We start from the raw sequence: 23,547 nt of genomic DNA on the forward strand, positions 1-23,547 counted from the left end.
GATCATGCAAATACTTTAATCGTTAATATTGGCTTATACATGTATTCAGTTGTAAACTTCAAGTTTCTAATGTGGTTTAATTATAACTTACACATTGACATGCCCAGTATATGAAGTGCTGTAAAATTTTGTGAACATAATTTTCTAGTTTCTAAAGTGTTTTAATTGTAAGATATACTTTGACCTGTCCAATATCTGATTTACTGGACCAATAAATACAATACAATACAATACAATACAATTGGGGTGGCAGTCATTAAAGCAAAAGTATTTTGCTGGAGCAGGTTCTTAAAATTTCAATCATCAACTTTCTCCTCCGAATGTGAAAATATTTTGTTAGAGCCCTCTTACATAGGGAGAAATGATCATTGTAATAAAATAAGAGAAATCAGAGCTTGTACGGAAATATTGAAGTGTTTGGTTTTCCCCAAATGCTGTAGGGGAGTGTAATGGTAGATAAAGAGGTTGAGGGTGGTTCTCTGAACCCTCTGCCAGCATTTAATTGTGAATTACAGACTAGTCATGCAGATATAGATAATGTAGATAGGCTTTCAATATTGTGCACTGATTCTCTAATTTTATACATTGCTCAAATACTTTCGTGGCGCTTTGGAGTGACCCCTTTAAAATAACACTTTACCAGTCTTCTTAATATGTATTTTGGTAACCAGGTTGATAAGAAGTTACAACAATACTCTCTTATTACTCCCCAGTTTTGGGTTTGTTAATGAACAAAATCGCCGCAGTGTTCCATAACAATTACGGGCTGAAGTTTCCTGCTGATGGAACCAATATGATTTTCTGTGTTTCTGAGCATACAGGTTGTGTACGCTGTTTGGAGTCTGGTGTGTGCTGAATCAAATGTTTTTATTGTTGTGATCTTCCATCTGAAGATTGGTTTCATGGAGTTGCCCATGCTAGCTTATCCTGTGTGACCCTCTTCACCTCTGCATAACTACTGCAGCGTACAATAACTTGAACTTGCTTTCTGCAGTCAGTTTTTGGTCTCCTACAGTTGTTACCCCCATTATATTCACAGATGACCACATATTGTGGAAATTGCATATTGATATGTAGGATGCAATAATAACGTACGGAAAGTGTCTGTTGAAAATTACGAATTATTTAGGAATAAAGGAGATGGCTCACCAAAAGGCAGAAGCACTGTCTCATCGATAGGCACATGAACAAAAGGTATGTAGAATGAGATTTTCACTGTGCAGTGGAGTGTGCACTGATATGAAAATTTCCTGGCAGATTAAAACTGTGTGCTGGACCAAGAGTCGAACTTGGGACCTTTGCCTTTCATGGGCAAGTGCTCTACCATCTGAGCTATCCATGCACGACTCACGACCCGTCCTCACAGCTTTACTTCCACCAGTACCTCATCTTCTACCTTCCAAACTAAAAGGTACGTTGCTTGGCGAGCTTCCAGAATGCACTTTCTTTTTCTAGCTGTAGGGAAAACATGCGCACGCGCGCACACACAGACACACACACACACACACACACACACACACACACACACACTCACACACACACACTCACATGCGCATGCATGTCTCCTTATGGTGTGGTCGCTCAACTGCCACCTCTTTACTGGCCCACGGTGAGTGTTCTGGAGTGAGGTGGGGCTTTAGAGTGGGGTAGGATGGGGTGGGTTGAGGAAATGTGAGGGATGGAGAGAGATGGGAGGGGTTTGGAGGGAAGCATTTAGTGGCTCGTGGGAGAGTGGGGAGCCATCTGTGGGCTAGCTAGGGGTGCAGGTAGAGGGGTCAGGCGCCAGACAGCTGGGCACTCATAGACTAGGGTGTGACGTGAGATAACAGCACACAACTAGCTGATTAGCGAGGGGGGGAGAGAGGGGCATGTGTGTGTGTGTGTGGGGGGGGGGGGGAGGGGGGGGAGGGGGGCTGGGAGTTAACTTGGATTTAGACCAGGAAGCAAAGGATGTGCTGTAAGTATGGCTACGAAAGTTGAGTATTCTTAAATAAGATCAGCTGGTGCCAATGTGTTGGAAAGTAACTGGCACAGAAAGTGCAATTGTGGCTCCTTTTTCATTGTTGTTGTTGTTGTGGTCTTCAGTCCTGAGACTGGTTTGATGCAGCCCTCCATGCTACTCTATCCTGTGCAAGCCTTTTCATCTCCCAGTACCTACTGCAACCCACATCCTTCTGAATCTGCTTAGTGTAATCATCTCTTGGTCTCCCTCTACGATTTTTACCCTCCACGCTGCCCTCCAATACTAAATTGGTGATCCCTTGATGCCTCAGAACATGTCCTATCAACCGATCCCTTCTTCTGGTCAAGTTGTGCCACAAACTTCTCTTCACCCCAATCCTATTCAATACTTCCTCATTAGTTATGTGATCTACCCATCTAATCTTCAGCATTCTTCTGTAGCACCACATTTCGAAAGCTTCTATTCTCTTCTTGTCCAAACTATTTATCGTCCATGTTTCACTTCCATACATGGCTACACTCCATACGAATACTTTCAGAAATGACTTCCTGACACTTAAATCAATACTGGATGTTAACAAATTTCTCTTCTTCAGAAACGCTTTCCTTGCCATTGCCAGCCTACATTTTATATCCTCTCTACTTCGACCATCATCAGTTATTTTGCTACCCAAATAGCAAAACTCCTTTACTACTTTAAGTGCCTCATTTCCTAATCTAATTCCCTCAGCATCACCCGACTTAATTAGACTACATTCCATTATCCTTGTTTTGCTTTTGTTGATGTTCATCTTATATCCTCCTTTCAAGACACTGTCCATTCCATTCAACTGCTCTTCCAAGTCCTTTGCTGTCTCTGACAGAATTACAATGTCATCGGCGAACCTCAAAGTTTTTATTTCTTCTCCATGAATTTTAATACCTACTCCGAATTTTTCTTTTGTTTCCTTTACTGCTTGCTCAATATACAGATTGAACAACATCGGGGAGAGGCTACAACCCTGTCTTACTCCCTTCCCAACCACTGCTTCCCTTTCATGTCCCTCGACTCTTATAACTGCCATCTGGTTTCTGTACAAATTGTAAATAGCCTTTCGCTCCCTGTATTTTACCCCTGCCACCTTTAGAATTTGAAAGAGAGTATTCCAGTCAACATTGTCAAAAGCTTTCTCTAAGTCTACAAATGCTAGAAACGTAGGTTTGCCTTTCCTTAATCTTTCTTCTAAGATAAGTCGTAAGGTCAGTATTGCCTCACGTGTTCCAGTGTTTCTACGGAATCCAAACTGATCTTCCCCGAGGTTGGCTTCTACTAGTTTTTCCATTCGTCTGTAAAGAATTCGTGTTAGTATTTTGCAGCTGTGACTTATTAAGCTGATAGTTCAGTAATTTTCACATCTGTCAACACCTGCTTTCTTTGGGATTGGAATTATTATATTCTTCTTGAAGTCTGTGGGTATTTCGCCTGTTTCATACATCTTGCTCACCAGATGGTAGAGTTTTGTCAGGACTGGCTCTCCCATGGCCGTCAGTAGTTCCAATGGAATATTGTCTACTCCGGGGGCCTTGTTTCGACTCAGGTCTTTCAGTGCTCTGTCAAACTCTTCACGCAGTATCATATCTCCCATTTCATCTTCATCTACATCCTCTTCCATGTCCATAATATTGTCCTCAAGTACATCGCCCTTGTATAGACCCTCTATATACTCCTTCCACCTTTCTGCTTTCCCTTCTTTGCTTAGAACTGGGTTTCCATCTGAGCTCTTGATATTCATACAAGTCGTTCTCTTATCTCCAAAGGTCTCTTTAATTTTCCTGTAGGCGGTATCTATCTTACCCCTAGTGAGATAGGCCTCTACATCCTTACATTTGTCCTCTAGCCATCCCTGCTTAGCCATTTTGCACTTCCTGTCGATCTCATTTTTGAGACGTTTGTATTCCTTTTTGCCTGTTTCACTTACTGCATTTTTATATTTTCTCCTTTCATCAATTAAATTCAATATTTCTTCTGTTACCCAAGGATTTCTACTAGCCCTCGTCTTTTTACCTACTTGATCCTCTGCTGCCTTCACTACTTCATCCCTCAAAGCTACCCATTCTTCTTCTACTGTATTTATTTCCCCCATTCCTGTTTTTCATTATGAATTTTAAATAGTCTGCAGAGCAAATTGAATTAGGAGGATCAGGCATTTGTGTGGGTCTAGGAAAGTAAATTGTAGAGCCAGATAAAAGGCGTGCAAGACAGGAGGGGTACTACTGCTCATCACTGCTGTATCGTGCTACTAGTACGTGTCAGTGTGAGTGCACCAAGAGTGGTGTTGCCGTACATGCGTCTTTAAATTGGTTACCGACTGATCATTGCAGGCTGGCTGCTGGAGGCCATCTCTGGGAGCCAAGCGTGCCGTGCGGTCCCTGCCATGCCATCTGCTGGCGACTTGCACATATATAAGTGTGGAACAGTGCTGACTGACTCTCTGTGTGATTCTAGTTTGTAATGTGCACATCAGTGTTCTGTGTCTTGTTGAGTCCTTAGAGGCATATTGTTCGGAGGTTATTATTAAAGCCATATTTGTGCGACTTGGATCACACTTCAGTATTACTTGGTTAGTACATCACCACAAACATAAGGACCGGAAATGTACATGCTTTGACAGTTTGCTACGTCTCTCTCTTCTAGGACTGACATGGTAGCTGCCTTGCATTTCTTAATGACTCTTACCTTGTCAACCACAAACCGAATCGTAGTACAGTCATGATTTCCCTGAAGAGATTACATGACAGCAGAGACTTGTAAAATTGTGTTACCCATTTCTCTAGCCAGTGAAGATTCATTCTATACCTTCAGATACAGTGTCATGTAGGAGTAGAACAGCAAGAAATACGTAGCTCCTCTAACAGTAATGACAGTTTATCACCTCCCAACACTACATGTGCCAATGTTTCAGTGCATTTTTGAATATGTTTGTTAACAGATTCATCAACACAACAAAAATTTACGATCTCAGTAGCATCTTATTTCTTAACTCATACTTTACTATTCATCAGAATCTTCATCGCTGCTCTTTGATTCGTCAGAGTTCCCTGCTGTACTTTGTTTTATTTCATAGTCAGAATTAGTTGAAATACCACCTACCCTATTTACTCAAATCTAAGCCGCACTCAAACCTGAAAAATGAGACTCGAAATAAAGGAAGGAAAAAAAAGAAATTCCCGAATCCAAGCCGCACCTGAAATTTGAGTCTCGAAGTTCAAGGGGAGAGAAAAGTTTTAGGCCGCACCTCCAAATCGAAACAAAGTCAGTCCATTGTAATATGAGACACAATTTAGGTCGAATGAATGACGATACAGCTACAGTAGTTTGGTTCGAGTTGTAAGCGTAGCACTTAAGCTTTACCAGGTAGCCTTTGCTATGCGTCAGGCGCTCCGTCCGTATTTATACTGGTACCCTTCCTTTTTCACGTGCTTCGTCTGGTTTGAATCGATTGCTTATTTTGCTTTGATCTGATAAGTGCCGTTTTCCTTGTTATAGGCATTTATGTCACTCTAAGCTGAAAATGCATTACTGTACTGTGTCATGCATTGTTTGTCGCATTCTGATAGTGCGTGTTTGCAGCCTTTTGTCGCTCGTGGCATGGCTTGCTTTTGTGCACGCTACCGCCACTTACAATAAAAAAAAAAAGAAAAGAGAGAGAAATCGTCTCATTAGCGGAACAATGGCAAGAGACTACTATTTCTTGTTACTTACACTGCTGCTTTCTTTGATAATGATCAACAAGAACCAAATAATAGACTGCGTATGATAGAACATGTTCTGAACGAGAGTTAGGCGAAAATTTTTCTCCATTTGAAAATCTTTGCGGCTGCTTCTTTAGTACATCAAATTCTGCACAGAAATTAGAGTCATCTTAGACATAAAAATCTAGTCAGTTGCCGTGCTTCATTTCTGACTGTATCACTACTAGGCATAAGAATAATATGAATATAAACATGTCATGATACGTATATTCTTCCGCATTTGCTGTTGTCTCACTCTAGTTTCGTAGTTTATTAGGCAGACAGGATTTAAATAAGATAGCAGCAAACATGAAAGAATATGTGGCAAAATGTTTATATTTGTATTACTCTTATGATGAAGAGAATACTGCATGTGATTCACATTTCATCAGGTTCCTATTAGCAACCATCTCTTCTCACAGGTAGGAAAACATTCAGAACGTAGGATTGGCCATATTGACAAACATCCCAAACAGCCTTGCCAGTCGGATTTTCGTAATACATTGAAGTTCTGCTACATTCGAAGATGAACAATACGGAATTTGTATTTACTTCATTGGATAATGTATGAAAATTGTCTTCCACCTTTTTTTTAAAATTTATTTACTGACGCAGAGGTTTTGGCGCCAGTATTTATCTTTGTGCCTACGAAGCATGCCTGTGTAGCACTACATATATTCGACGGCAGAAGTTAGTTGTTTCAGCACCTACCGACATTTTTCAGAACTTCCACTTGCTTTGCTCTCGATTCTAAGCCGCAGGCGGTTTTTTGGATTACAAAAACCGGAAAAAAAGTGCGGCTTAGATTTGAGTAAATATGGTACATCCTCTCCTTTGGATTCAACTTCTTAAGTATTATCTTTCAAGTCAACATCTGCTAATCTGTGAGACCGAAATGATGAGCCATACTACTCTATTTCACTGTGCCTGTTTGTTTCATTTGTATAACATTTTATTCCATCATAGATGCTGCACTTACAGTTTCATATATGCATTGCAGCAGCAGACACAATAAAAGTAGCAATCAGCAGTGCTTAGTTTGTTGAATGGGTAAAAAATATGCCATTGTCCCAGTTCCACATATCCCCAAAATTTGATTCTGCCAAATTCTGTACTCTCTGAAATCGAATGTTTACTCCAAAGATGAAAGTGAACAAGTTTGATGCAGTATTGCTAATATTGTTTATTATGCATCTTGCTGAATGAAGTGCATACCGTGTCTTTTCTGAAAGGTTTGGAGAAGTAATGCACATACCAGTTTTCTAAAAACTTACATTGAGATTGTGCTCTCCTTCCTCTTGTACAAATTAGTAGAGCCCTTCGGATTACTCCACGATATGCCTTTTGGCAAGGTGGTAACGACAGTATTATGAAAAGGATAGATTGGCACTCACTGTATAGTGTAGATGTTGTGTTGCAGGCAGGGGGGGGGGGGGGGGGAAACACCACCTATTAAACACGTAAGCTTTTGGTGCAAAGCCCCCCCCTCCCACCCCTTCCAACACACACACACACACACACACACACACACATGCGCGCAAATGCAGATCACACATACATGACCACTGTCTCTGGCTGTAGGGCCAGACTGGGAGCAACTGCGCATCATGGGAGAAACACCGGTCGTGGGTGTGTGTGTGTGTGTGTGTGTGTGTGTGTGTGTGTGTGTGTGTGTGTGTGTGTGTGTGTGTGTGTGTGTGTTTTGTCCACTTTGGAAGAAGACTTTCTGATCGAAAGCTTACGTGTTTAGTAGTCTTTTTGTTGTGCTTGTCTGTGACCTAACATCTCCTGTATACAGTGAATAGCAATGTATCTTTTTTATAATATGGTCATTATTCCAGCCTAGATTTTCTATTGTTTGTTTCCTTTTAAGACCTTATAAAGACAGTTACTGACAATTTCTTTTTTTCTTATTGGAGAAAAGTAAAACCATATGGGGGCCAGACGTAGATTGTAAATGAATATGGAATAGAGTATTTTTATTCTCTCTGTATGCAGTGTCAATAACGTCACCTCACACACTTCATTTCTGGCAGCACCTCCTTCTCAACACATGACTGTCCCCCACCACCTCACCATAGTCTTCAAGTTATATCCTATACCACTTCTGGGTGGACAAATAGATGAAGGATGTAGTTCAAAACAGTATAACTAAACTTAAAAGTCAAACCGCCCTTCTATAGAGACTGCCATCATTATTTAAACATACTAAACAACATCAAAACAGTCAAAAGAAATTTTTTTTCAAAAGAGCAGAAAATTGTAGTGAAATTCATGAAAGGATTGTTTTAAATTGTTATATCTTAAATCAATAAGTATGTCAGCATTTCCCAGGATTTTCTGGCTTAATTAAGACTAGGTCATGCCACCACAGTGGTCAGACAGTGGACTTGCCTTCGAGAGGACAACGGACCCGAGTCCCATCGGGCCACCAAAATTTAGGTTTTCCTTGATTTCCCTAATTGATTTAAGGCAAATGCTGGTATGGTTCCTTTGAAAAAGATGACATTCGGCTGAGGAAGCTAATTTCTGTGGCAGGTCTGATGACACAGTGCTGGTGGAAGCACGAGTATTTCAGAGCAAACCATTCATTGCACATTTTTAAACATAGGGCTCTGCTGTAGACAACCCCTGTATGTTCCCATGTTGACAACACTGTTGAATTACAATTTCTGTGGCTCAGGAGCATTGAGATTGGGCAGTGAATCAATAGAAATGTGTCATCTGGTTGAATCATTCATGTTTCGCATTACACCTGCTTGACGGTTTTGTGCACATACACTGTCAACAGAGTGAATTGGTGCATGAAAGGTGCACTTTGCTACAGACTTAGGCCAGTGGGAGCAATATTATGCTATGGAGGACATTCACCTGGTCTTTTGTGGGTCCTGTGGTAGTAACTGAAGGCTCCATAACAGCTTTGTTCTGTGTGAACATTATTGTGCACTGTCCGCACCCTGTCCCTAATGAAGGTGACATGTTTCAACAATATGACTTTCAGTGTCATGAGGCCAGAATCAAATTCACCCCTTCTGAATCTGATGGAATACATCTGCGATGCTATCAGATACCAGTTCTGCACCCAGAAACCACTGATCTCCAATTTATGGGAATTACATGACCTGTGCTTAGACATGTGGTGCTGCATAATGCTGGGAACATACCTCACATAATGCTGGGAACATACCTGAAATTTATTGAACTTGTCCCACACAAAATCACTGCTGTATTGTGTTCCAACAGTGGACAAACACATTATCAAACAGGAGGTCATAGTGTTTTGTCTCATCAGTTTATATATTCAATGCTTGAATGAAAGGTGTGCTCTTTTCCTTTTTTCTGCCATTGCGTGTATGTTTAAAGTAGGATGTTCTACCATATGGGCTTGTTTATATGAAGGCTGTCAGTGTTACCACCTGCACAGATACTAAATGTTCCTTTTGTGAAGACCTTTTATCTTGAGAACACTTTTAACTTTGTTTCACAAATGGCAGCACAGTTTCAAGAAAGCTTCTTAATTTAATGTAATAGTTAAAATAATACCTTCAGCAAAAGATGTGTGCGTTGGAGTGGGAAAAAGGATTGGAGATGTATGTAGTTTAATTTTCTTAAATTGTTAAGAAGGTTAACAGCTTGGCATGCTAAGATAAATTCCCACATTCTCTAAAAAGAGAGAAAAAAATTAATTTAACAGAATCAGTGAGGTATACAAATATAACAACAGAGTTGTAGAACCATTATTTTGTAGGTTAGATTAGATTAGATTCAGCTTTTGTTCCAAGACCCAAAACATGAGACGATTCTCATGGGTGAGTAACATACCAGAAAGTATAACATAAAAAATATAAAACATTTGAATACCCTGATCATTTGTCAGGAGATTGTCAAACTAGGTGAATACAATACAAACTGGAACAGCTAATATTTTTAGAATTGATACGCTGTCAGGCTGAAGCATTGTTATGCACTATTAATAAATTTATCAAACAAAAAGTACATAATCTTGACTGTTATGACAAAGTGCTCTCAGAACTGAAATCTAGCAGACATTTTTATTTAAGCTGGCCTAACAGCCACTGTTAAGATATTCATCTATAGAGTAGGATGAGTTGCCTATCAAAAAGTCTTTCAAACTCTGTTTAAACCATGCTTTATCTGATACCAAGTTTTTAATGGTGTCTTTCTTCCACAGATAAATTGTGTTGTAATGCAAGGTTTTAATGAAGGTGAAGTGTGCAGTTTTGTGGAGTTAACAAAAGATAAAAATGTTGATGTAAGATTTATCGAGTACATGCCTTTCAGCGGCAACAAATGGAATGATGGGAACATGGTCTCATTTAGTGAAATGCTCCAAATAATTAGAAAGCAGTGGCCTAATTTTGATCCTCTTCCCAATGGGCCCAATGATACCTCAAAGGTACGTGCAGTATTACATATGAACATACATTGAAAATAATTTAATGTTTATGACTTACTACCAATCACAAGAATACTTCACATCTGCTGGTGGTGTGAGAGATGGACTGGTTTAGTTACATATTTCTCATCCCATTCAGTAAGTCTGTCCTGGCCTGGGTTTCTCTGCAGCTTTTCTGCAACTCTCCCCATTTCCTAAACCTTGACAATCCTTTTCTTTCTTACCTTTTCCTTCCCCTTCATTGTTTCTGCCAGAAGAAGAAGCCACTGACTCCAAAAGCTTGCACATTTCCATAACTTTAAGGGGAATTAGAAGGGGAAAACATTCTTTTTCACTTTTTCGGGTTTTTATCTGATTATAAAATTTGCAATTTTCCAAATAAAATGATATGTATATTACTTATAAACTTGCGTGGGAAGTATTTTATTTTATTTTCTAAAATATAATCTACACCAGTTGAAAATGTTAAAATTTTTACATGCATTACTTCAAGACCTAATAAAATCGGTAATTTTTTATATACAGGGTAGTCCATTGATCGTGACCGGGCTGAATATCTCACAAAATAAGTGTCAAACGAAAAAACTACAAAGAACGAAATTTGTCTAGCTCGAAGGGGGAAACCAGCTGGCGCAATGGTTGGCCTGCTATAAGGCACTGCCATAGCTCAAACTGATATCAACTGTGTTTTTTTTTTAAATAGGAACCCCATTTTTTATTACATATTCATGTAATATGTAAAGAAATATGAATGTTTTAGTTGGACCACTTTCTTCGCTTTGTGATAGATGTCGCTGTAATAGTCACAAACATATGTCTCATAATTTTAGACGAACAATTGGTAACAGGTAGGTTTTTTAAATTAAAATACAGAATGTAGGTACATTTCAACATTTTATTTCGGTTGTTCCAATGTGATACATGTACCTTTGTGAACTTACCATTTCTGAGAACGCATGCTGTTATGGCGTGATTACCTGTGAATACCACATTAATGCAATAAATGCTCAAAATGATGTCTGTCAACCTCAATGCCTTTGGCAATACGTGTAATGACATTCCTCTCAACAGTGAGTAGTTCGCCTTCCGTAATGTTCGCACATGCATTGACAATGCACTGACGCATGTTGTCAGGCATTGTCGGTGGATCACGATAGCAAATATCCTTCAACTTTCCCCACAGAAAGAAATCCGGGGACGTCAGATCCGGTGAATGTGCGGGCCATGGTATGGTGCTTTGACGACCAATCCACCTGTCATGAAATATGCTATTCAATACTGCTTCAACCGCACGCAAACTATGTGCCGGACACCCATCATGTTGGAAGTACATCGCCATTCTGTCATGCAGTGAAACATCTTGTAGTAACATTGGTAGAACATTACGCAGAAAATCAGCGTACATTGCACCATTTAGATTGCCATCGATAAAATGGGGGCCAATTATCCTTCCTCCCTTAATGCCACACCATACAATAACCTGCCAAGGTCGCTGCTGTTCCACTTGTCGCTGCCATCGTAGATTTTCCGTTGTCCAATAGTGCATATTATGGCGGTTTAGGTTACTGCTGTTGGTGGATGATGCTTCATCGCTAAATAGAACGCATGCAAAAAATCTTTCATCGTCCCATAATTTCTCTTGTGCCCAGTGGCAGAACTGTACATGACGTTCAAAGTCATCGCCATGCAATTCATGGTGCATAGAAATATGGTACGGGTGCAATCGATGTTGATGTAGCATTCTCAACACCGACGTTTTTGAGATTCCCAATTCTCATGCAATTTGTCTGCTACTGATGTGTGGATTAGCTGCCCCAGCAGCTAAAACACCTACTAGGGCATCATCATTTGTTGGAGGTCGTGGTTGGTGTTCCACATGTGGCTGGACACTTCCTGTTTCCTTAAATAATGTAAATATCCGGCGAATGGTCCGGACACTTTGATGATGTCGTCCAGGATACCGAGCAGCATACATAGCACACGCCCCTTGGGCATTTAGATCACAATAGCCATACATCAACACGATATCGACCTTTTCCGCAATTGGTAAACGGTCCATTTTAACACAGGTAATGTATCACGAAGCAAATACCGTCCACACTGGCGGAATGTTATGTGATACCACATACTTATTCGTTTGTGACTATTGCAGCTGCTGGCCGGAGTTGCCGAGCGGTGCTAGGCGCTACAGTCTGGAAACGCGCGACCGCTACGGTCGCAGGTTCGAATCCTGCCTCGGGCATGGATGTGTGTGATGTCCTTAGGTTAGTTAGGTTTAAGTAGTTCTAAGTTCTAGGGGACTGATGACCTCAGAAGTTAAGTCCCATAGTGCTCCGAGCCATTTGAACCATTTTTGACTATTACAGCCCCATCTATCACAAAGCGAAAAAAGTGGTCCAGCTAAAACATTCACATTTCTTTACGTACTACATGAATATGTAATAAAACATGGGGGTTCCTATTTTTAAAAAATGCAGTTGATATGAGTTTGACCTATGGCAGTACCATCTAGCAGGCCAACCATAGCGCCATCTGGTTTCTCCCTTCAAGCTAGACGAATTTCGTTCTTTGTAGTCTTTTCATTTGATGCTTATTTCATGACATATTTGGCCTGGTCGCTATCAATGGACCACCCTGTAGAAAGCTGTGGATTACTGTGTTATAAATGTTAAATTATGTGTTTGTATTGGTAGCATTGTCAAAAATAGTATCGTATCTTTTCATTGTATAAACATGCTTTGTATGTCGAAGTGCTAACGTTTTTCCGAGGAAAAGTGTCGAATAGACTGGTAAATCTCTCAAAAAGTATGACTCCAAAATGAAGTGTTTTTAAGAAATGTGGGTTTCATGATAATAAATATTTGAATAAAGAGAAACTTTGTGTTCAGCATGTGGTGTGTGAAGTTACAAACAATGAAATACTGGCAAACTCATGAGTATCTAGCGAAACACCCATTAGTGCTTCGAAGATTAAAATGAAACATAGTGATAACATAGTTATCTCAAAACAAAACTCATGTAAACGGTAGGTTAGGTTATATTCTGATACATTTACACATCCTAACAGGGGTGTTATATGAATGTGTGTGCTGTATGTATGTGGAGGGCCAGTTAGTTTACATGAAGACATTGAGGTATCAAATGGACTAGCCAGGAAACTTATCATTAATTCTGCCAGTTGTAAATATACTCATTCATTTTGGAATTCTGATAAGTGTAAAGATAATTATTTTGAAATAAATGTTAGGTGGTTTTATGGATTGAGAGCTATTGGCAAAGGACACACTGCAGCAGAAACAATGTGTGTCATGATGTATATGCCACACCCACTTTGTAAAATGGACAAGTATGCAGGATTTATTGGAGCTGCTGTGAAATCTGCTGCATGTGAGTCAATTAAGGGTGCTGCAAATGAAGCTGCTGAAATAAACGATGGTATGATTGACATATCCGTAGCTTTTGGGGCACTTGGTAGAAGCGCAGCTGCATTTCTAAGAATTCTGTTGCTACAGTGACCAGTGTGGATACTGGAAAGCTAATAGATTTCCAGATTTTAACCAAACATTGTTATAAGTATAAATCAGGGAATGAAGAAGGGCATATCTGTGACAGAAATTATGAAGGACAACTAGTCGTACGGAGGCATGTGCAGCTGTTGAAATTTGTAATCGATCTGTAAACTAAAGGGGAGTGTGTTACACTAAGTTCTTAGGTTATGCAGACTCAAATGCATATAACAGTGTAGTAGCCACTCAGCCTTATGGTGAGAAGCTTATCACAGAACTGGAATGTGTTGGTCATGTCCAGAAGAGGATGGGTACCAGATTGAGGAAGTTGAAACAAAGTTTGAGAGACAAGAAGCTTTCAGGTGGTAAGACCATAAGAAGCAGGCTGACAGACAAAATGATTGATCAACTACAACAGTATTATGAGATTGCCATTAGAAATAATACTGAGGATTTGTTGAAAATGGAACAGGCAGTATGGGCTACCTTCTTCCAGAGACTGTCAGCTTATGATAAACCAGTACACCATCTTTGCCCTCCTGGATCTGGTTCATGGTGCAATTACCGCAATGCCCAGTACTCAAACAGGTCATACAGCCATAAACATTCTATCCCAGCAGCAGTTGTGAATATCATAGAACCTGTTTACAGAGACCTGGCAATCCTGAATTATTGAAGAAGTGTCTGCATTGTCAGACTCAAAATCCCAATGAGTCGTTGAATAATCTTATAGTGTCAGTGTTGTCGTAACTGCCATCTGCGTCATGTCTGCTGTGCAGTGAGCTACGCTAATTTAAGTATTAACTCTATTTTTCTTACTTGTCACTTCTTCTTCCATGTGTTTTTGCTTTTACGAAGCTTTAATTGTCGAGTGCTAGTAATAGTGTTCCATAGATTTCGTGTTTGTTTTGAATACAGTCGGAGAGAGTCCATTTAGTAAGCCACAGTGCCAGTAGTGCTAGTGTTTGTTTTCAATACAGTCCAGAGACAGGTAGGGCTATTTTCATTGTTTTCTACAGGAAGTGTCTAGTAACCACAGTTTAGTCAACTATCAGCCGCCTTTAGCGAATTAGCAGTCTAGTTATAAGTTGATTAACTCTCTACAGTAAATTGATTTCTTAGGATGGATAGGATGTGTGACTGCTGTGTACGGACACAGGAGGAGCTGGCCACTGTTCGCGAACAGCTGAACGTGTTGATGGCCGTGGTTAGCCGTCTTCAGGCTGCTGCCTCGGAGTGTAGCGGCAGTGGGGAGTCTGGTACACCCCAGGTGTTACATGCTTCACCCACTGACCCTGCTGTCGACACATCTTTGCGGGTACTGGGCGCGGTTGGGCCACCCTCTTCCCAAGGGGAGTGGCGGGTTCAGCGGCATTCGCGGCGCACGAGGCGGAGGGTCAGTGTGGAGGCTGGCTGTGTGGCATCGCCCGTTCTGCCTGTGAGTGGACATGTGGCCACTCCTTCAGCAAGGTCCGAGCAGGCACATGGGGGGAGGGGTTTATTAGTTATTGGGAGCTCCAACGTTAGGCGGGTGATGGAGCCCCTTAGGGAAATAGCAGAAAGGTCGGGGAAGAAGGTCAGTGTTCACTCTGTCTGCTTGCCGGGAATCTCATCTGAGATGTGGAGGAGGCCGTGCCGGCAGTGATAGAGAGCACTGGGTGCACCCGACTGCAAATTGTTGCTCATGTCGGCACCAATGACTCCTGCCATATGGGTTCAGAGGTCATCCTCAGTTCGTACAGGCGGTTAGCGGAGTTGGTGAAGGCGGAAAGCCTCGTGTGGTGGAATCTGAGCTAGCTATTTGTAGTATCGTTCCGAGAACCGATAGTGGTCCTCTGGTTTGGAGCCAAGTGGAAGGCTTAAACCAGGGACTCAGACGATTCTGCGGAGATCTGGGGTGCAAATTTCTCGACCTCCGCTATCGGGTGGAGAAATGTAGGGTCCCCCTGAATAGGTCATGCGTGTACTACATGCAGGAAGTGGCTACAAGTGTAGCGGAGTATGTGTGGAATGCACATGTGGGTTTTTTAGGTTAGAGAATTCCCTCCCTAGGCCCGACAAGACACCTCCTGAGATGCGGCAAGGTAGGAGTAGACAAAATGCAACAGAGAATAACAATATTAAAGTGCTAATAGTAAACTGCAGGAGCGTCTATAGAAAGGTCCCAGAACTGCTCTCATTAATAAACGGTCACAATGCCCACATAGTACTAGGGACGAAAAGTTGGCTGAAACCCGATGTAAACAGTAATAAATTCTAAACTCAGATTGGAATGTATACCACAGAGACAGGCTAGACAGTGAAGGGGGAGGCATGTTTAAAGTGATAAGAAGTGCAATAGTATCGAAGGAAATTGACAGAGATCCGAAATGTGAAATAATTTGGGTGAAGGTCACGGTTAAAGCAGGCTCAGACATGGTAATTGGATGTGTCTATAGGCCCCCTGGCTCAGCAGCTGTTGTGGCTGAGCACCTGAAGGATAATTTGGAAAATATTTCGAGTAGATTTGCCCAACATGTTATAGTTCTGGGTGGAGATTTTAATTTGCCGGATATAGACTGGGAGACTCAAACTTTAATAACGGGTGGCAGGGACAAAGAATCCAGTGAAATTTTTTAAGAGCTTTATCTGAAAACTACCTTGAGCAGTTAAACAGAGGACCGACTCGTGGCGATAACATATTAGAACTTCTAGTGACAAACAGACCCGAACTATTTGAAACAGTTAACGCAGAACAGGGAATCAGCGATCATAAAGCGGTTAGTGCATCGATGATTTCAGCCGTAAATAGAAATATTAAAAAAGGTACGAAAATTTTTCTGGTTAGCAAAAGTGACAAGAATCTGATTTCAGAGTACCTGATGGCTCAACGCAAAAGGTTTGTTTTAAGTACAGATAGTGTTAAGGATCAGTGGACAAAGTTCAAAACCATCGTACAATATGCATTAGATGAGTATGTGCCAAGCAAGATCGTAAGAGATGGAAAAGAGCCAGCGTGGTACAACAACCGAGTTAGAAAACTGCTGTGGAGGCAAAGGGAACTTCACAGCAAACATAAACATAGCCAACACCTTGCAGACAAACAAAAATTACACGAAGCGAAATGTAATGTGAGGAGGGCCATGCGAGAGGCGTTAAATGAATTCGAAAGTAAAGTTCTATGTACTGACTTGGCAGAAAATCCTAAGAAATTTTGCTCTTATGTCAAAGCGGTAGGTGGATCAAAACAAAATGTCCAGACACTCTGTGACCAAAAAGGTACTGAAACAGAGGATGATGGACTAAAGGCCGAAATACTAAATGTCTTTTTCCAAAGCTGTTTCACAGAGGAAGACTGCACTGTAGTTCCTTCTCTAGATTGTCGCACAGATGACAAAATGGTAGATATTGAAATAGATGACAGAGGGATAGAGAAACAATTAAAATCACTCAAAAGAGGAAAGGCCGCTGGACCTGATGGGATACCAGTTCAGTTTTACACAGAGTATGCGAAGGATCTTGTCCCCCTTCTTGCAGCAGTGTACCGTAGGTCTCTACAAGAGCGTAGCGTTCCAAAGAATTGGAAAAGGGCACAGGTCATCCCCGTTTTCAAGAAGGGACGTTGAACAGATGTGCAGAACTACAGGCCTATATCTCTAACGTCGATCAGTTGTAGAATTTTAGAACATGTATTATGTTCGAATATTATGACTTTTCTGTAAACTATAAATCTACTCTGTAGGAATCAGCATGGGTTTTGAAAAAGACGATCGTGTGAAACCCAGCTCGCGCTATTCGTCCACGAGACTCAGAGGGCCATAGACACGGGTTCCCAGGTAGATGCTGTGTTTCTTGACTTCCACAAGGCGTTCGATACAGTTCCCCGCAATCGTTAAATGAACAAAGTAAGAGCATATGGACTATCAGACCAATTATGTGATTGGATTGAAGAGTTGCTAGATAACAGAACGTAGCATGTCATTCTCAATGGAGAGAAGTCTTCCGAAGTAAGAGTGATTTCAGGTGTGCTGCAGGGGAGTGTCGTAGGAGCGTTGCTATTCACAATATACATAAATGACCTTGTGAATGACATCGGAAGTTCACTGAGGCTTTTTGCGGATGATGCTGTGGTATATCGAGAGGTTGCAACAATGGAAAATTGTACTGAAATGCAGGATGATCTGCAGCGAATTGATGCATGGTGCAGGGAATGGCAATTGAATCTCAATGTAGACAAGTGTAATGTGCTGCGAATACATAGAAAGAAAGATCCCATATCATTTAGCTACAATATAGCAGGTCAGCAACTGGAAGCAGTTAATTCCACAAATTATCTGGGAGTATGCATTAGGAGTGATTTAAAATGGAATGATCATATAAAGTTGATCGTCGGTAAATCAGATGCCAGACTGAGATTCATTGGAAGAATCCTAAGGAAATGCAATCCGAAAACAAAGGAATTAGGTTACAGTACACTTGTTCGCCCGCTGTTTGAATACTGCTCAGCAGTGTGGGATCCATACCAGATAGGGTTGATAGAAAAGATAGAGAAGATCCAACAGAGAGCAGCATGCTTCGTTATAGGATCATTTAGTAATAGCAAAAGAGTTACAGAGATGTTAGATAAACTCCAGTGGAAGACTCTGCAGGAGGGACGATCAGTAGCTCGGTACGGGCTTTTGTTGAAGTTTCGAGAACATACCTTCACCGAGGAGTCAAGCAGTATATTGCTCCCTCCTACGTATATCACGCAAAGAGACCATGAGGGTATAATGAGAGAGATTAGAGCCCGCACATAGGCATACCGACAATCCTTCTTTCCACGAACAATACGAGACTGGAATAGAAGGGAGAACCAATAGAGGTACTCAAGCTACCCTACACCATCAGGTGGCTTGAGGAGTATGGATGTAGATGTAGATGTAGACCAAAAAATGTTTTTCTTGTAATGAAGACACTAAAGTGGGGGTCAGTCATGCTGTTATTGCTTTTAATGATGGCAACATTGGTAGCGTGAAAGTGCTACAACATATGGGAATTAATTCTGGAGCAAACTGCAGTTAAATCCAGGAGGTATGAAATGAGTAATCTTTTATTGAAGTTTTCAGCTTGCACCCTCCTCCCTCCCAGACATACAAACCAGATACCTCTAGCTAAATAATTTGTGAGTATATATAATTTGCCTCTGTCAACATCATGTTACACTAACCTATTTGTGAGATTAAATTAAAGGAAAGTAACCAGAACTGGAAATTATGTAAAGACATTTTTAGCTATGTCCCTATGTTGTAATAAAGTTAACACAGTATTTCTGTCCATGTGATGGTAACTATGATTCGCCAGCCACCGTTGCCGAGCGGTTCTAGGCGCTTCAGTCCAGAACTGCGCGACTGCTACGGTCGCAGGTTTGAATCCTGCCTTGTCTCAGATGTTACGTCCCATAGTGCCCAGAGCCATTTGAACTGTGATTCATGATTATCAGAGTCCATATGTTCCAAATAAAAATTGGAACTTCATGTGTATAAATGTACAAATTATTAGACAAAGGGACCAACAACTGACACTTTTAAATTGATGACTAGACTAAGAGATTAATAATAGGAAAAAAACTGCAAGATACTTGGTGATAAGTTTGCTTCAGGACAAGGTAAGGGGGGTGAGGGGTGGGAAGAATCAGTTCTCTCTTTGTGAGCATACCAGAAATCCTTTATCAACCGAAGGTGAAATAAGATATAAAAATACAGGGTCAAACGATTAATTTAAGTATCTTAAAAACCAAATGACTAATAAAATTGGAAGCTAAGAAAAGTAAGTTCATAGTAAGTAGGGCAAAACACAGGGGGCTGCAACATATTGCCATTGTTGTTTGACTTGTCTATCAAAGAAAAAAGAAATGGATCAAAACAAAATAAAAGTGAGAATGGAAATGTATCAGAAGCAAATAGGAATAAGCAAGGAACATATTCTTTAATAAAAAAAAAATGACATGTGAGGCAGATGTTCCTACAATTTTATGTTCAAAGCACAGCAGTCTGTGAAAGCAAAATACTTATGACATTGAAAAAAGAAAATCAGTGAGTGAAAAGTGTGTGTAGGTGAATTGTGGTGAGAGACTTGATATTGGAACTTCTGTTAGGCTGCCCAGTATTAGTTAACTTGGTAGTAAAGGAGCAAGTTTGCAAGGGCAGATAACTGTTTGACTACGTAAAATAGAGTGGGAGTATGGAAAAGCTAGTCCAAGATAGGATGAAAAAGGTAACAGCAACTTAAAAAATGAATTGATAAGTTACCATGAACCCCATTCCAATCTAGTGAATGCAGTGGTTGACAATATCTTGTGACATTTGCCTATAAGGCTCAAACAATAATTGCTAAATAAAAATACAAAATGTTGACAAGACTGTATCTAAGCTGTCACTCTCTTTTGAAACAAGGGTGTTTATACCAACAAACACTCAGGAAAGCAGGGACAACTCACACACTAGAGGAGGATGGGAAGTATCATTGAAGGAGTGAGCATAAACCGTGTGCAATATGTGTGGTACAAGTAATGATAGTTAAAAAAAAAAAAAAAAAAAAAAAGAAGAAGAAGAGGAAGCGGAAAAATCTTGATCTGGAAACAAGGGAATAAAAATTTGCCACGTGAAGAGACAATATGGTACTGTGCTGATGAGTGTGTACAAGTGGTGATATACAATATACATTGATAAAGGAACTCTGCATTGGGCCCAGAAGACCACGCAATGCTCTTCGAGAGATGTCCTCTAATATATATCTATGGAGAGTTAGGGGGTCAGTATACAACTCTCCAGGCTGTTATCAACTTCCAGAAGTTGAAGACACTACTTCTCACTTGAGTAGCTCCTCAGCTGGAACTACAAGCAGAGTGTACCCTATTCCAGTCCGTCCACCGAGCAGAATTTCCCGGCTCTACAAGGAATTGAACCTGATCCTTTTCTATGGCACGCCTGTGGCATACTGACTGCATAGCTGTGGCAAGAGTCATAATATACACTTGTGAACAATTGAGTTGTAACTATTCTGTTTATTGGGGAGAGAGTATGTATATTGCACCGTGAATGAAACAGTTTAGTGTATTGTAAATGGAATGTATTCAGACTTCGTACTTGTTGTGTGAGAGCGCAGTGTCTTAGACACTTGTAGTGGTTGTCTTATCATGTACGAACCGGTGATCCTTACTTTCTAGTATTTTTAATTATATATCATTACTGGTGCCTCTGGCACTTTTGTGTTGCAATAGCAATAGCTTGCAATAGCAAACATTGAGTCAACCAAGGGTTTTGGATTAGAAGTAGAGGTCAGATGGGTTGACATTGGGAATAGAGTGATGGGAAGTCGACAATAAGCAGTTATATTGAAGGGTGCATTATTTGATATGTTAAGGTTAATTACAAAATGTGGATTGGAGAATTTTTCACGTTGAGCAGAAGTAAGTTTACAGGACCAGATGTCAAATTACACGCGATCAGTGTGAATCCCTATAGTCAGCATGAACACTGGCACACAGAATAATTTATAGGTAGCCTTGCTGTATATAAAAAATCAGATTTGTGCTGAACTGTCATGAACAAACTGTCACTTCTCTGGAATAAAAAGACTCTGATTTGTTAATTACACCTGTCTAAATGAAAAATATAGGAAAACATAGATTGCTGCTTACTGTAAAGGAGACATGTTACATTGTAGACAGGCACAATTAAAAAGGCACTTACACAAAGCTTTCGGCCACAGCCTTCATCAGCAAAAGACATACAGAGAAACACACAAATTCATACCCACAGGCAAGCACACGTCACACACATATGACTGCCAACTCCAGCAGCTTGCCCCTAGCTGCTGGACTTGGCAGTTTTTTTTTTCTCTGTGTGTGTGTGCGTGCGTGCGTGCGCGCGCAGAGTGCTTGCTTGTGTGTTGTGCCTGTGTGCAACTTTGTTTTCTTTACGGTAAATAGTGATCTATCTTTCCCTGCACTGTTGATATTCCTACCTGGAATTTCCATTGTTTAATCAGTGTAAATAAGACGGACGCAGTTACATATATTCTGTCACTTGAAGACTAATACATGAAGTAAGTGGACATTATTTTTTATTGCAGAGGATCTTTGTCACCACTAATTATTAATTTTGTGTTCCAGTTAATTAGACATGGTTTCATCCTTTCCTGGATGTGCTCTTTTTGTTAAATCTTCCCTCAAAAGATCTGATTTACTTCAAATTAATAAACCTGAGTATTCTGAAAAAGGAGGTGCAGCTTACAGCTGCAGTGTGACAGTTGATCACAGGGTGATTTTATCACTGCCATATCGTGGGTAACCCTGTCTCGAGACACTTATTCTATAAGGGTGTTAGTCATTGGGCTTTCTGGTACTACAGTGTCAAAGGTGTACCGTGAGCAGATTTATTCAAGGAAAACACTACCACAATCAGCAGAGTGAACTGCTATGGGCAACAGGATATCATTGACAGGGGTTACCACTGACTACCATGGCTTTAGCAGCGAACAGGTGGGCCACAATGTAGCAAATGACTCACCAACTCAGTGACAGTCAATAAACAGTAACCATTCATGCCACTGGGAACTGTCACCTCTTTGTGGGATACAAAGATGCAATCTGCACACTGCTCGTCACAGTTACAAAGATTAGCATTGGTTCGGAACAGCACCAGGGGATGCACGAAGCATGCAGGAAGGTCGTCTGTCTGATGATTTGCGGTACATATTGCCAAGGTGGCAGGGTGCAAAATAAGGAGTGATCAAAAAACTTCCATTTGAAGGCTGCATAGTTCAGATCAGTATGCCACACACACATACACACACACACACACACACACACACACACACACACACACACACACATATCCATCCGCACATATACTCTGCTTGTGTCTGTATATGTGCAGATGGATATATGTGTGTGTGTGTGTGTGCGAGTGTATACCTGTCCTTTTCCCCCCTAAGGTAAGTCTTTCCACTCCCAGGGTTGGAATGACTCCTTACCCTCTCCCTTAAAACCCACATCCTTTCGTATTTCCCTCTCCTTCCCTCTTTCCTGATGAAGCAACTGTGGGTTGCGAAAGCTTGAATTTTGTGTGTGTGTTTGTTTGTGTGTCTATCAACATACCAACACTTTCGTTTGGTAAGTTACATCATCTTTGTTTTTAGATATATTTTTCCCATTTGGAATGTTTCCCTGTATTGTATTATATATCAGTGCTTTCCTCTCCCACAACTATCCTGCAGACATTGTCCACAAACAGATCTCCCAAGCAATACATTCCTCCCCACCCAACAACAATGTTACTACCCCCAGACCACACAGAAGCATCCCCCTTGTCACACAATATTATCCTGGCCTCGAATACATCAACTAATTACTCCGCCACAGATATGAATTTCTCAAGTCAAGCCCTGAAGTGAGATCATCCCTTGACAATATTCTCCCCACACCACCCAGAGTTGCCTTTTGCCGACCCCCTAACCTCCGTAACATCCTTGACAAACCCTACAATATTCCCAGACCACCTTCTCTACCCAGCGGTTCCTACCCCTGTAACCGACCCCGATGCAAAACCTGCCCCATGCATCCCCCCACAACCAACTACTCCAGCCCCGCTACTGGTATAACATACACAACTCAAGGCAGGGCCACATGTGAGACAACACGTCATTTATCAGCTGACATGCCTGCACTGCACAGCCTTTTACATTGGTATGACGACAACTAAACTGGCTGAGCGCATGAATGGGCACAGACGAACTGTCCACCTAGGAGATGTCCAATACCCAGTAGCGGAGCATGCCCTCCAGCATAATTCTAGGGACCTAGGAACCTGCTACACCATATGTGCCATTTGGCTTCTCCCACCCAACACCAGTACCTCAGAACTGTGG

The 23,547-nt window shown here is 41.0% G+C and overlaps 1 protein-coding gene across 2 annotated transcripts in view; it reads left to right on the forward strand.

The window, feature by feature from the left end:
- The window catches only part of LOC126418889 (molybdenum cofactor biosynthesis protein 1-like), a 330,883-nt gene that overhangs the window by 303,660 nt on the left and 3,676 nt on the right, over window positions 1-23,547 (forward strand). Inside the window, exon 3 of one of the 2 annotated variants that reach the window (XR_007575903.1) lies at window positions 9,926-9,945. The exons of the other annotated variant lie outside the window; for it this stretch is intronic. The gene's annotated coding sequence lies outside the window, so the exon portion shown is untranslated. Of the gene's footprint in view, window positions 1-9,925; window positions 9,946-23,547 lie in introns of those variants that run through there. 2 annotated transcript variants of the gene reach the window in all.

Source organism: Schistocerca serialis, chromosome 9 (genome assembly GCF_023864345.2).
Source record: "Schistocerca serialis cubense isolate TAMUIC-IGC-003099 chromosome 9, iqSchSeri2.2, whole genome shotgun sequence".
Lineage (NCBI taxonomy): Eukaryota > Metazoa > Arthropoda > Insecta > Orthoptera > Acrididae > Schistocerca > Schistocerca serialis.